Here is a 12,180-nt window from a genome sequence, read left to right as displayed (position 1 = left end):
CTTTTACAACATGTTATCAGCACCAAACTCTACATCCCTAAACTAATACCCAAATCGAAAACCCTAAAACTCTAACCCTAGCCGGCGATCCGACGAACCCTAAACCCCGATCGCGTCTTTTGTTCCAGCATCTGTTCCAGCTCGCGTCCCCGATCAGCTTCAGCCCAAGGCGTTCTTGATCCTAACTCAGACGTTCGCGACCAGAGAGCAGCTTCAGCACGCGACCTCTTCCTCGTTTGCGACAGCATCAGACAGCTCGCGTCCGACGATCAAGGCGTTCCCGATCAAGCAACAAAGGACGTCTGCGACCCGATAGAAGCGACTCGATCCATTCCAGCTTGCGTCCCGTTTGTGTCCAGGTCGCGGCTCAACTCCTTTGGTGGTCCGATTCAACAATCATCTAAGGTTAAAAGGTAATTCAAAACCTAAGAACCCATAATCGAACATGGATTGATTGATAAAGAATGAAACCCTAAAACCCTAATCTTTATGAATCAAAACCATAGGGTAATAGATCAAAAATCCTAATTGAGTAAATCGAAGCTCTAAAAGTTTGATACCCCAAACCCTAAATCATGTTCATACATGATTAAAACTCCAAATCGGATTTTACGAGTTAAAATCCGATAAACCCTAACCCTATATCTATAAACCCTAAATAATATACGTATCAGAATTAATTATACTATAATTATCAAATCACATATTAAAACCCTAATCGAATATTTTTGAAATCAAAACTGTTTTCGGTTTTGATCATTGAGGTTTTAAATCTGATTGAATCTGATGCTATGTTGGTAGAATTGTTTGATAGTTAAGTTGCTAGATTTATTATTTTCATCATGCTAGTTTAATAATTCTGATCTGTTTAAGTCTTGATTAAATCTGACCTGCTTGTTTTTATTAATGCTTTGATCACAGTTAGGATTGATAGATTTATTTTCTCATTCTGCTTGGTTAATTGTTCATCTGATTTAAAATTGTTTAAACCGACCAGCATGCTAAAGCATTGATTGAATCCGATAGGTTGCTAGCTTGCTTTGCTTATATAATCCGATAGGTTGATAGATTCATGATAAAATCTAATGTCTTGAGGTTTAAGATTGTATGCTAGGTTCGATTTTATTGATTGATCTGATTAGAAATCATGAAACCCTAATTCTAGTCCTAACCTTAATCAGCATATCTGAAACTTGAAACCCTAAATTCATTATGCTTATAAGTTATATTAAATTGATTGATCTGATTATATGTTTTTGAGGTTTGATAAATTCGGATACTAGATAGATTATTTACACACGGTTTATGCTAAATACCAATCAGCTTTGAAACTGATTCATAGAAATTCATGTTTGAAATCTATATTCTAGTATTGCTAAAATCAGCCTTGAAACTGATTGAGTGATTAATTGAATCCGTTTTTGTTAGTCTTGATAAACCATAATATTATGAACACATAGAAATAGTATTGTTGAGACTTGCTAGAAATTTACTGATTGATTAAATGCCTTTAAGATTGATAGTTTCATTGTCCTCACAATATTGAAATCCAAATTGATTGTTTTTAAGAATAAGGCCGCATGAAAAATTATACCTAAATATTGAGTGATATATGATTTGAGACGTCGAAAATCAACATGGATTTTGCTGCCCTAAATCTCTCTCTGGAGATAATTATTTACAGTGGGCATTTGATACAAAGATTATCCTAAAGTCAAAAAGACTTGGCGAATGTATCATAGAAGACAATAATGCCAATGAGAAAGATTGATACATGACAATATTAATTATTCGTCATCATCTTATTGAGAGTCTCAAAGATCAGTATTTGACAATTGAGAATCCTCTAGACCTTTGGACATAATTCAAATCGAGATATGATCACCAAAGACATGTGTTATTACCAAAAGCTATGGAGGAATCTCAGAATCCATGACTACAAGTCCGTGGATGAGTCTATTGCTAGCTAAGCCTCCAATACTGATGAGAAACAATAAATTGAGACCTCCTGGATCAACCCCATTACCTGAAGCCAATAAGGCCGCAAAGGAAAAGAAAGAATCCAAAGAATCTAACCACGTCCAGGATGATAGACCACACGGCCATGGCCGTGGAGGGTAGAAAGAACGTGGCCATGGCCACTGTTATACATTTGGCCGTGGGAACCACTATGGCAAAGGCCGTGGGTATCAACCTCATTTAATATCATGGTCGAGGCAAAGACCGTGGTATATCCTTTAAACCACAAAGCTCGACCAAATCAGTGCGCCATAGATGTGGAATGAGAAACCATTTGGCTAAGATATTTAGGACTCCCAAACATCTTTGTGACCTCTATCAAGAGAGCCTGAAAGGGAAGATTCCTGAAACCCACTTGGTATATAAAGATGGTAAAGTTGATTTTGATCATGAAAGAGATGATCCTACGGAATATGAAACTTCTGATTGCCTAAAAGAATAATGTTGTTTTCGACTTCTGGGTTTTTATTTTGCTTTTATACTTGCTTTGTTTTATCACTTTGAATTTATTTTATTGCTTTGTTTGCTCCGAACTTAATAAAAGGAATGAATGATTTTTTCAAATATATAAGTTTATAAGAAATATAGTTGTGGGTATAGCCATTCTCATGATAAGCTACGACCAGACTAAAGAAATTTAATGATTTATATTCACTCATAGAATCCCATTGAGTTTAAAAGATATAAGAGTGGTTTCCATATTGAAACAACGGGCAAAGGAAATAAAAAGTTCCTTTTAGATATATAAAATTCGCCCAAGACCATAGAAAAATGGTCGAAACTATACATGCATTCTCTACTGGTCTTTACTATGTCAAGATCAGGATGATAGAGGCTAAATGCCTGCGAAAAATATTCACTTTATGGCATAACCAGATTGGCCATTCTGGTTCAAACATGATGCGAAATTGATATACAAATGGGCACACATTAAATGATAAGAAGAGTTATCCCAAAGAATCTCACGTGTGTAGCATGTACACAAGGGAAACTCATTGATAGGCCATCACCAGTCAAAGAGACTAAGTAAATAATAAACTGGTGAATACATGTCCCAAGCGTTTAAATGATTATGGTATGTCCATGGGGGTAAGTGTGGACAATTCTGTGATACATGTCCATACCAAGAATGACTTGGCCGAAATCTATTAAAAACGCAAATAGCTGATTGATAGACCATAACTTATGAGGTCAAAACTCCCATTCACAGCTTGGGCCACACGAAATTTACATGCACCTAAGTTAATACGAATCAGACCATTTAGTGAGCATAGATATCCTTTATCACAACTATTAACGGGTCAAGAGCTAGACATACCCCATCATAAGACATTTGGATGTGCTGTCTATGTACTAATTGCTCCATCACAGAGAACTAAGATAGGACCTCAAAAGGAGGATGGGGATATATGTTGGATATGATTCTCCCACAATAATAAAGTACTTTGAGCCAACTATGGGTGATTATATTTGAGGCCAGGTACACAGATTATTTTAAGACCAGGAGGAGAAAAAAATAATAAAGCTGGTAAAAAAATGGTAAAAGAAATAGAATGGAATCAACCATCAATGTCTTGGCAAGATCCTCGGACTAAAGAATGTTAAATAGACGTCCAAAGATTATACATTTACAAAGCTAGCTAATCAAATGCCATACACATTTGCTGACCCGAAAAAGAATGACTAAGTCATATATAAACCAGCTTGTAAAGCACCAACGAATTTGATGTCCAAGAAGAGACACAGTCAAGTTGCTACAGAGTCTAGACAACGTATGAAACGTGGTAGACCAAATAGGTTCTAAAAGATAAGAATCCTCGGAAACAAAAGAAAGGTGCAGAGAATGATAAACAAAATCCAAATCCGAGGTTACTAAGGAAACCATCCCAGACATGGAGATAAGGCCGGCCAGCTCTAAGGTACATGTACCAAACAATGTAGCTTGGGACGCCAAGCTGCAAAGTATTAAAGGTTCTGATAATAATGAATCTCAATCGATTATATCATGTCTGGAACATAATGGAACCAATAAGGAATGTCGAGATAAGATGATTTATTTGCATACAAGGTAGCACTTGAATTTATGAATATAAGCGAGGATCATGAACCCACGTCAATATAAGAGTGCGCACTCGTAGAACAGATTGGATTGAATGGAAACGTGGGGTTAAATAGTTTAAGGAAGAAATGCGTATTTGGCTTTATGATTAAGACGCTATATGATGTTAAAACCAGTGGATATAAATGGGTCTTGTGAGGAATAGAAATCATGAGATATAAAGCTGATGTTGCACAAGGATTCTCACAAAGACCAGTAATAGATTATGAGGGGACATACTCCCATGTGGTGGATGCAACTACTTTTAGATTTCTCATAAGTCTGGCTATATAAGAGAAAAAATTAGACTTGCAGCAAGTTGATGTAGTGACTGCATATTTATATGGTCCACTGGATAATGAAAGTACTAGAGGGTATTGAGCTGAAAGTACAACAAGTTCTCGAGAACAATATTGATAATCATTAAAGTATATGATCTGAATATCCTAGGAACCTCTGAATACAATTTCCCAAACAGTTGAATATCTCAAGAAAGAGTTTGAGATGAAAGATCTTGGAAAACAAAGTTTTGTTTGGGATTACAGCTTGAGTACATTAACAATGAAATCCTTGTGCATCAAATAGTATATACAGAAAAGGGTACTCAAGAGATTTAATATGGACCAGTCTCACCTATTATCTAGTACATGGGCGTGAGATCACTTGTTTTGGACACTGATCCATTCAGTCCAAAGGTGGACGATAAAGAAGTCCATTTAGTCCTGAGATGGACGATGCATAAGTCTTGTTTTAGACACTGATCTGATTGGTCCATAAGAAGGACGATGAAGAAGCCTTTGATTTTGGTTTATTTAATACTAACCAGCCCAAAGAGGGGTTATTTGGTTTTGTTGATTTGTTTTCAGACAGGTTATGTTTTACACATGGTGGTACACGCATATCACAGCAACATCATCCAAGATTTCGTGTGTGTGTATTTGAGGTCGATGATTCAATATGTTCGATCAGATTGTGGCATGGCCGATGGTAAAGAAGAACCAACTATCATGTTCGAGGACGAAGCATATTCTGCCCAAAATCTTCATCACCCACGGATTGTAGAAAATTAGAGAGGCCCAATGGACCTTCAATAATGTTCAAATCAAGGGGAGTAATGTGTGTTGTACTCTTTTTCCTTCACCATGGTTTTGTCCCAATCGGGGTTTCCTGGTAAGGTTTTAATGTCTAAACGGTTATGGCATCCAAACGGAAGTGTTATGAACCAGATTGTGGATGGCTCATAACCAAGAAATTATGATTTGTAATCTTTCCATTTATCTATAACGGTGTAATTTCCTATATAAAGAACCTCTATGTTATGAATAAAGATAGATTTTTTCATTTCTTTTACAACATTTATCAGTTAATTACTTAATTATACTCGGATAAGCTGATTTAGTATCTTTGACCAAGAAAAAAAAAACTGATTTAGTATTTAGTACGATGGATTGATTATTTTTTTTTTATCAAATTCCTTCACTAGCATATATATAAATTATGCCTCTCTTTTTAGTACGATGGATTGATTACTAGAAGCTTATTTCTGATTATCTATCTTGTTTTCTTCTTATAACAAATTTAATATAAGAGAATCGAGAATATTTAACTTATCTTCAATAAGTACATGGTCATGTTTTTCTTGGAAACCTAATAAAGAATTTTACAATAAGCAATGCCAAAGAGCTCTAAGAATTCAATTAGTAAAATCAAAATATTTTTGGTTAAAGAAAATCAAGAAATATAATATCAAATAACATAAGCATAGTTGAAGTCACTAATTACCAAACTTGTTAAAGTGATACAATATAATCAAAATATAATCATTTTGGTCGGTGAACAATGGAAGTAATGTCTTATTACGGGCATTCTGCACAGACACGATAAAAAACCACTGCCACCTCTTTTTCGGGTGCTCGTACACGGAGGAGGTATGGAATGGAGTAGACTTACTCAAAATTAAACTACTCAGCTTACAGTACACAACGCATTGGGACAGGATCAAGGAAGTGCTTGTCGTCGATTCCCCACTAGAAAAGTTGCGGCTTTTTCTATTAAGTTATATATTTGAAGCTGCAATCCACTTTATTTTATTGGAAAGGAACTTGAGAAGCATGGCGAGCCTCCAAGTCAACCTACCAACCTTGTCCAATACAATGATAGACACGTTTAGACTTATTTCTGTTCAAAAGCATGGAGAAGTTAGATATAAAGGAGGCTAGAAGCTTGGTTTGCTTCTCGATAAATAGTGAATTGAAACCAAGATCTTCTTCGTAGAGCATCTCAAACTTATTGTTATATTCATCTCTAAATACTATAATAAAAAAAAAAATACTCCAGTTCATTGTTATATTCACCTCTATAATAGAAGAGAAAATAGCATTTCTCTATTATAGTCATATATATATTTTTTTTCAAAACAATCTTTTAACTTTCAAACTTTTATAGTTATAACTAAAACAATTTTTATAGGAAAATACCATTTTTATTAACATATAATCACACTTTTTACTTACCTAATAATCATATAATGAAATTTTAATTTAAACAAAGTCATAATTTTATGAAAATATTGTAAATACTAAAACTAAATAGGGTTAATTTTCAACTTTCATAAATAAAAGGTACTTATTGTAAAATAAAAATAGAATCTTTTGAGAATATTTCTTTTTAGAGTTAAAAATAGATAACTACATTGGAGAGAAACATATCTCTATTTTAGAGTTCCTTTATTTTGGAGATAGAAACATGAGAATACATTGGAAATGGTCTTATACTCAACATCTCTATATACTTCTAAGAAAAAAAAACAGAGTCACACCTGATACAAAAAGCTGTTTTCTGTTGAATTAATTTTACATTCATTCAATATATATATTTATAATCATTATACATACTTACAAAAGTCGAGAAAAAAAAACGCTCTCTAGATAGAACTTTCAAACCTAGCCAAGTTCTCCTCCGCCGCCGTGCGTTCCTTGCCGGTAGGCGGAGTTTCTCTTCTTTATTATCTCGTTTTCAGTTTGCTTCTCTGCTTTCTCCGGTTCTGTGGGCCGATATGTCTTAATTCTGGTGCTTCTATGCTTCTCTGGTTTTGTGAGCCGGTGGTGGTTCTTGAATTCGGTGGAGGCATCGTGATCTGGAAGGAGGGCGAGGTTTAAAGGTCGGTTGTTTGCAAAGGAGTCGGCGTTTAGGAGCTTGCATGTCTGTAGATCCATGGTAGATCTGAAGTTTTCTCTTCATGCATGTGCTTTTTCAACGGTTTAACAAAGGATCATGGTGGCCTTGGGTCTAATCATCGCTTCTAGATCTGGGTACCGATACTTCTCCATGTCTTCGCGAGTCTTGCTTCTTCGCTTTTGGTCTGGTCTCGGTTTGGGGTTTCGTCTCTCGGATGTGAGTTTGCTGTGGAGCCATCTACAATCTTCTTCTCTGTTTGGGGAGATTAGTTTAAGGACGATGCAGTGGTCACGATCTTCGGTTTCTTCTCTTGCGAGGACGTGACCAGCTTTGTGCTTGTAGATGGGCTAAGCTGGGTACACGAGTGTCCGTGTGTAAGAACCTTTGATCCTCTTAGACGTTTTACCCTATTGGAGTTTCAAGGTTTACCTTGTGCCAGTGTTATGTTGCGGGTGGTGATTCTTGATGTAAGCGTGGTGTAAGTAGTTTGGTGTTGTTGCTCGTTTCTATTACATGATCCTCTTCGCCGGTGTTGTTACTTGTTGGGATCGTGCTTTGACTTCCTCTAGATTGGATACTCCGCAGATCCTTAGCTCTTAGGTTCAACTCCAGCTACAAATTGCTTCTATGGAAGGGTTCATGTGTGTTTCGTGCTTTCAGCTTCGGTTTTGTATCCTTAGGTCTTTTTGCCGATAATGCTTTAGATCCTTTGTTTGTTGTTTTTGCTTTTATAAGATCGTTCTGTTTATGTCTCACTTGTTTGGACTTCTTATCTTCGGGATGTTCGTACTTCGAACTCGCCGGCTTCACTTCTGGAAGGATATTAATCATGTCCGGCTTCACTTCTGGAAGGATGTTAATCCTTGCCAGCTTTGGTTTGTAACTTTTGTTTCAATCTTCTAATAAACTTTCAGTGTTTAATAAAAGATAAGAATGTGACAAAAAAAATCATTATACATACTTATTTAATTAATTATCCTTTGAAAAAGAAAAAAAAAACTAATTCACAATTTTGTGAATCACGTATTGTGGACTTCAATTTTTACATATTTATTAATCCATACATTATTTCTAAAATTTGCGGTTATCGAAACAAACGAATTTGAACTTTAGAAAATAAAATCAACAATACATTGTATAGAAGTAATTGGTTTAGGCTGCATCCATATATTTTCAGAAACACACTAAATTGCATTTGAATCTTAAAACATCTAGATGCTAAGCCTATTTCAGCTGTTTTTTTTTTAATTTTAAAAACGGTGCAGTCTGTAGATTTGCAAGATCAAGTGTGATACATATAACTCAATATGATAATGGTCTTTGGTAATACATGGAGTTCAGCATCATCCAATGCATGGTATGAGGAGTCTCCACTTCTCAGAGAGGCTATGAGCTTTTCTTTCAAAACAAGTGCTCTCTCCCTCATCCCTGCACCTTCTTCATCCACAATCAACCTCTTCACAGCTCCCTCGACATTTTCTCTTTCCACTTCACCTTCCATCTGAATCTCTATTTCCCAAACACTCAGTAAGTACGCTGCGTTTATCTTTTGCTCGCTTTGAAAAGGCCTAAAAATCAGTGGAACTCCTTCCACAATACTCTCTAGTGTTGAGTTCCATCCACAATGACTCCAGAATCCTCCCACCGCAGGATGTCTTAGTATACTTCTATCCGCGGTGCACGTTTCACAATGTATCCTCTTTCTAATACCATCGTACTAATTTCATTTGGCAATACCTCTAGCCCGTCTGATCCAAGGATAGAGCCTGGTCGAATGACCCATAAAAAAGGTTGGTTGCTATTACACAATCCCCAAGCCATCTCCAAAACTTCCTTGGTTTCCATCTTAGCTACTGTTTCCACGCTTATGTATATGACTGACCTCGGTTTCTGCATGTTTAACCATTCAATGCAACCCTTGTCTTCTTCCTGTAAACTAGAAGGTTTTGAAGCTGTAACGTGAAGAGGACCTAATGCGTACACTTCAATTTCAAGTCCTTGTTTCAGCCATGACACAGAAAAGTTCACTGACGAGCTTTTTGGTAAGGTGGCAAATTGAAAACCAGAAAAGTGTTGCAGAGAGCTTACTATATTGTATTGTACTTGAACAACTGTAATTGAAAAACTAAGTTAAGAGCTTCTCCGAGTTGCATCATAGGAGTTACATGCCCTTGCGCTGGAACTGGGACTAACACTATCCTTCTCTTTGTTTCCTTTTTCTCCATTGCTCTCTCTCTCCAATTCCTTAATGATACAGGAAAACTCTAAACAAGTGATCCAAATAATTAATAAAATCCTAGTTGTGGTAAAATAATTTACAATCTTCCAAAAGATGTCATTTAGTTATTCCTCACACTACAAGAAAACAGCGATATTCTGACGGACATTCCGACGGAAAATGAAATCCTCGGAATATCCCGAGGAATTTCCGAGGAAATTCCGAGGAAACAAAAAATTTGGTTTCCTCGGAATTTCCTCGGAATAAACCGACGGAATTCCGAGGAAATATCAATCCGTCGGAATATTCCGAGGAAATTCCGAGGAAATATATTTTCCTCGGAAAAAACCGATGAATTCCGAGGAAATATTAGAGCCGTTGGAGAGCCGTTTGAGGATTTTACATAATTCCGAGGAAATTCCGACGGACTAGCCATTGGCGTCGGAATTCCTTCGGAATTTCCTCGGTTTGTCGGCAGGATTTAACCTATAAATACAAGCTTCTCTTCCTCTTCATTCACTCCATATCTTCAACCTCCCTCTTACTCTATTTACACACGAATTTGATTCATAAAAATATGTCTTCTTCAAATTATTTTCGTTCTTGGATCGATCGACCTCATTTGGATCCGAACACGAGATTGCTTACGAAAGAATACCAACGAGGTATAACCGAATTCATGGGGTTAGTTCACCGACAACCGGAAGCAAAAACAGGTAAGTTAAGATGTCCTTGCTCTAATTGTAAAAATAGAAAGGTTATTAAAGAGTGGGATGTTTGGACTCATCTATATTTGAGTGGGTTTACACAAAGTTACAAAATTTGGTATCATCATGGGGAAACTGATTATGAACATGGTAGTACTAGCGAACCTCAGCCAGCGGTTAGATTAGAAGAACCAATTAGAACGGATGAAGATTATGGTGTAGGTACTGAGCAGATGGTAAATGATCATTTTAGAGGGGAAGATTTACCCAATGCACAAGCTAGGAGATTTTATGATATGTTGGATGCTGGAAAGCAACCATTGTACGAAGGTTGCAGAGTACGAAGGTTGCAGAGATGGTCATTCAGCTTTATCATCTGCTACAAGATTGATGGGCATTAAAACAGATTATAATTTGGCTGAAGACTGTGTGGATGCGATTGCTGATTTTGTAAAAGGTATTCTACCCGAGGATAATGTAGCTCCTGGTTCATACTACGAGGTTCAGAAACTCGTAGCTGGTCTTGGTTTATCGTATCAGGTAATAGATGTATGCAGCGACAACTGCATGATTTATTGGAGGGCGGATGAACAGCGGGTTACATGCAAATTTTGTGGGAAGCCTCGTTATAAAGATACGAGTGGAAGAGTTCCAGTGCCATATAAAAGGATGTGGTATTTGCCTTTGACGGAAAGGTTGCAGAGGTTGTATATGTCTGAACGCACAGCGCAACCAATGAGATGGCATGCGGAGCACTCAACAGATGGTGAGATCAGACATCCTTCAGATGCAAAAGCGTGGAAGCATTTCCAATCAAAGTATCCCGACTTTGCGTATGAGAGAAGAAATGTCTACCTTGGATTATGTACTGATGGTTTCAGTCCGTTTGGCAAGAGTGGAAGACAGTATTCTCTATGGCCCGTCATTCTTACACCATACAACCTACCCCCAAACTTGTGCTTGCGACGAGAGTTTTTGTTTCTCTCGATTCTCGTTCCCGGACCAGAGCATCCTAAGAGATCACTTGATGTGTTTCTTCAGCCACTAATATATGAGTTGCAACAACTATGGGCTCAAGGTGCTGAAACATACGATGTTTCGTGTAAAGAAAACTTTCAAATGCGGGCAGTACTAATGTGGACAATAAGTGATTTTCCAGCATATGGTATGTTGTCTGGATGGACAACGCATGGAAGGCTATCATGTCCATATTGTCAAGATAACACTGATGCTTTCCAACTAAAACACGGAAGGAAAACGTGTTGGTTTGACTGTCACAGGAGATTCCTACCACCTGATCATCCATATCGTAGGAGTAGGAATTTGTTTACGAAGAACAAGAGGGTGTTTGACAGTCCACCTCCGGAAATTTGTGGGAAAGATTTGAAGATACAACTAAGAGATTTTGGTGCAGAAAGGACGCCAGACGTCGGTGGACATGAGCGTTTTCCGGTAGATGCTGTTGGAGAACTACATAACTGGCACAAAAAAAGTATTTTCTGGGATCTGCCATACTGGGAGGATCATCTGCTAAGGCATAATTTAGATGTCATGCATATTGAGAAGAACTTTTTTGACAATCTCATGAACACGATCCTTAATGTTCAAGGTAAAACAAAGGATAATTTGAAGTCAAGACTGGATTTAGTCGATATATGTGCTCGTTCAGAACTTCATGTTGATGAGAATGGTAGGGCTCCTTTTCCCATATACCGACTTGATGCAGAGGGAAAAGATGCGTTCTTTGATTGATTTCAAACGATGTGGAATTTCCAGACGGTTACGCATCTAATTTGCGTAACTGTATCGACAGAAAGGAAGGAAAGTTTACTGGCTTGAAAAGCCACGATTGCCATGTAATGATGCAGCGCCTCCTTCCGTTTGCCTTCAAGGAACTATTACCACGAAATGTTCATGAAGCAATTGCAGGGATAAGTGGTTTCTTCCGCGATTTATGCACG

General features: G+C 37.2%; 1 pseudogene; it reads right to left on the bottom strand.

Annotated features, from left to right (window-relative positions):
* Positions 1–8,573: 8,573 nt before the first annotated feature.
* LOC106447944 lies at positions 8,574–9,424 on the bottom strand (annotated as a pseudogene).
* Between the last annotated feature and the right edge of the window lie 2,756 nt (positions 9,425–12,180).

Source organism: Brassica napus, chromosome C9 (genome assembly GCF_020379485.1).
Source record: "Brassica napus cultivar Da-Ae chromosome C9, Da-Ae, whole genome shotgun sequence".
In the NCBI taxonomy this organism is placed as follows: domain Eukaryota; kingdom Viridiplantae; phylum Streptophyta; class Magnoliopsida; order Brassicales; family Brassicaceae; genus Brassica; species Brassica napus.
This window is presented reverse-complemented; position numbering and strand designations above follow the sequence as displayed.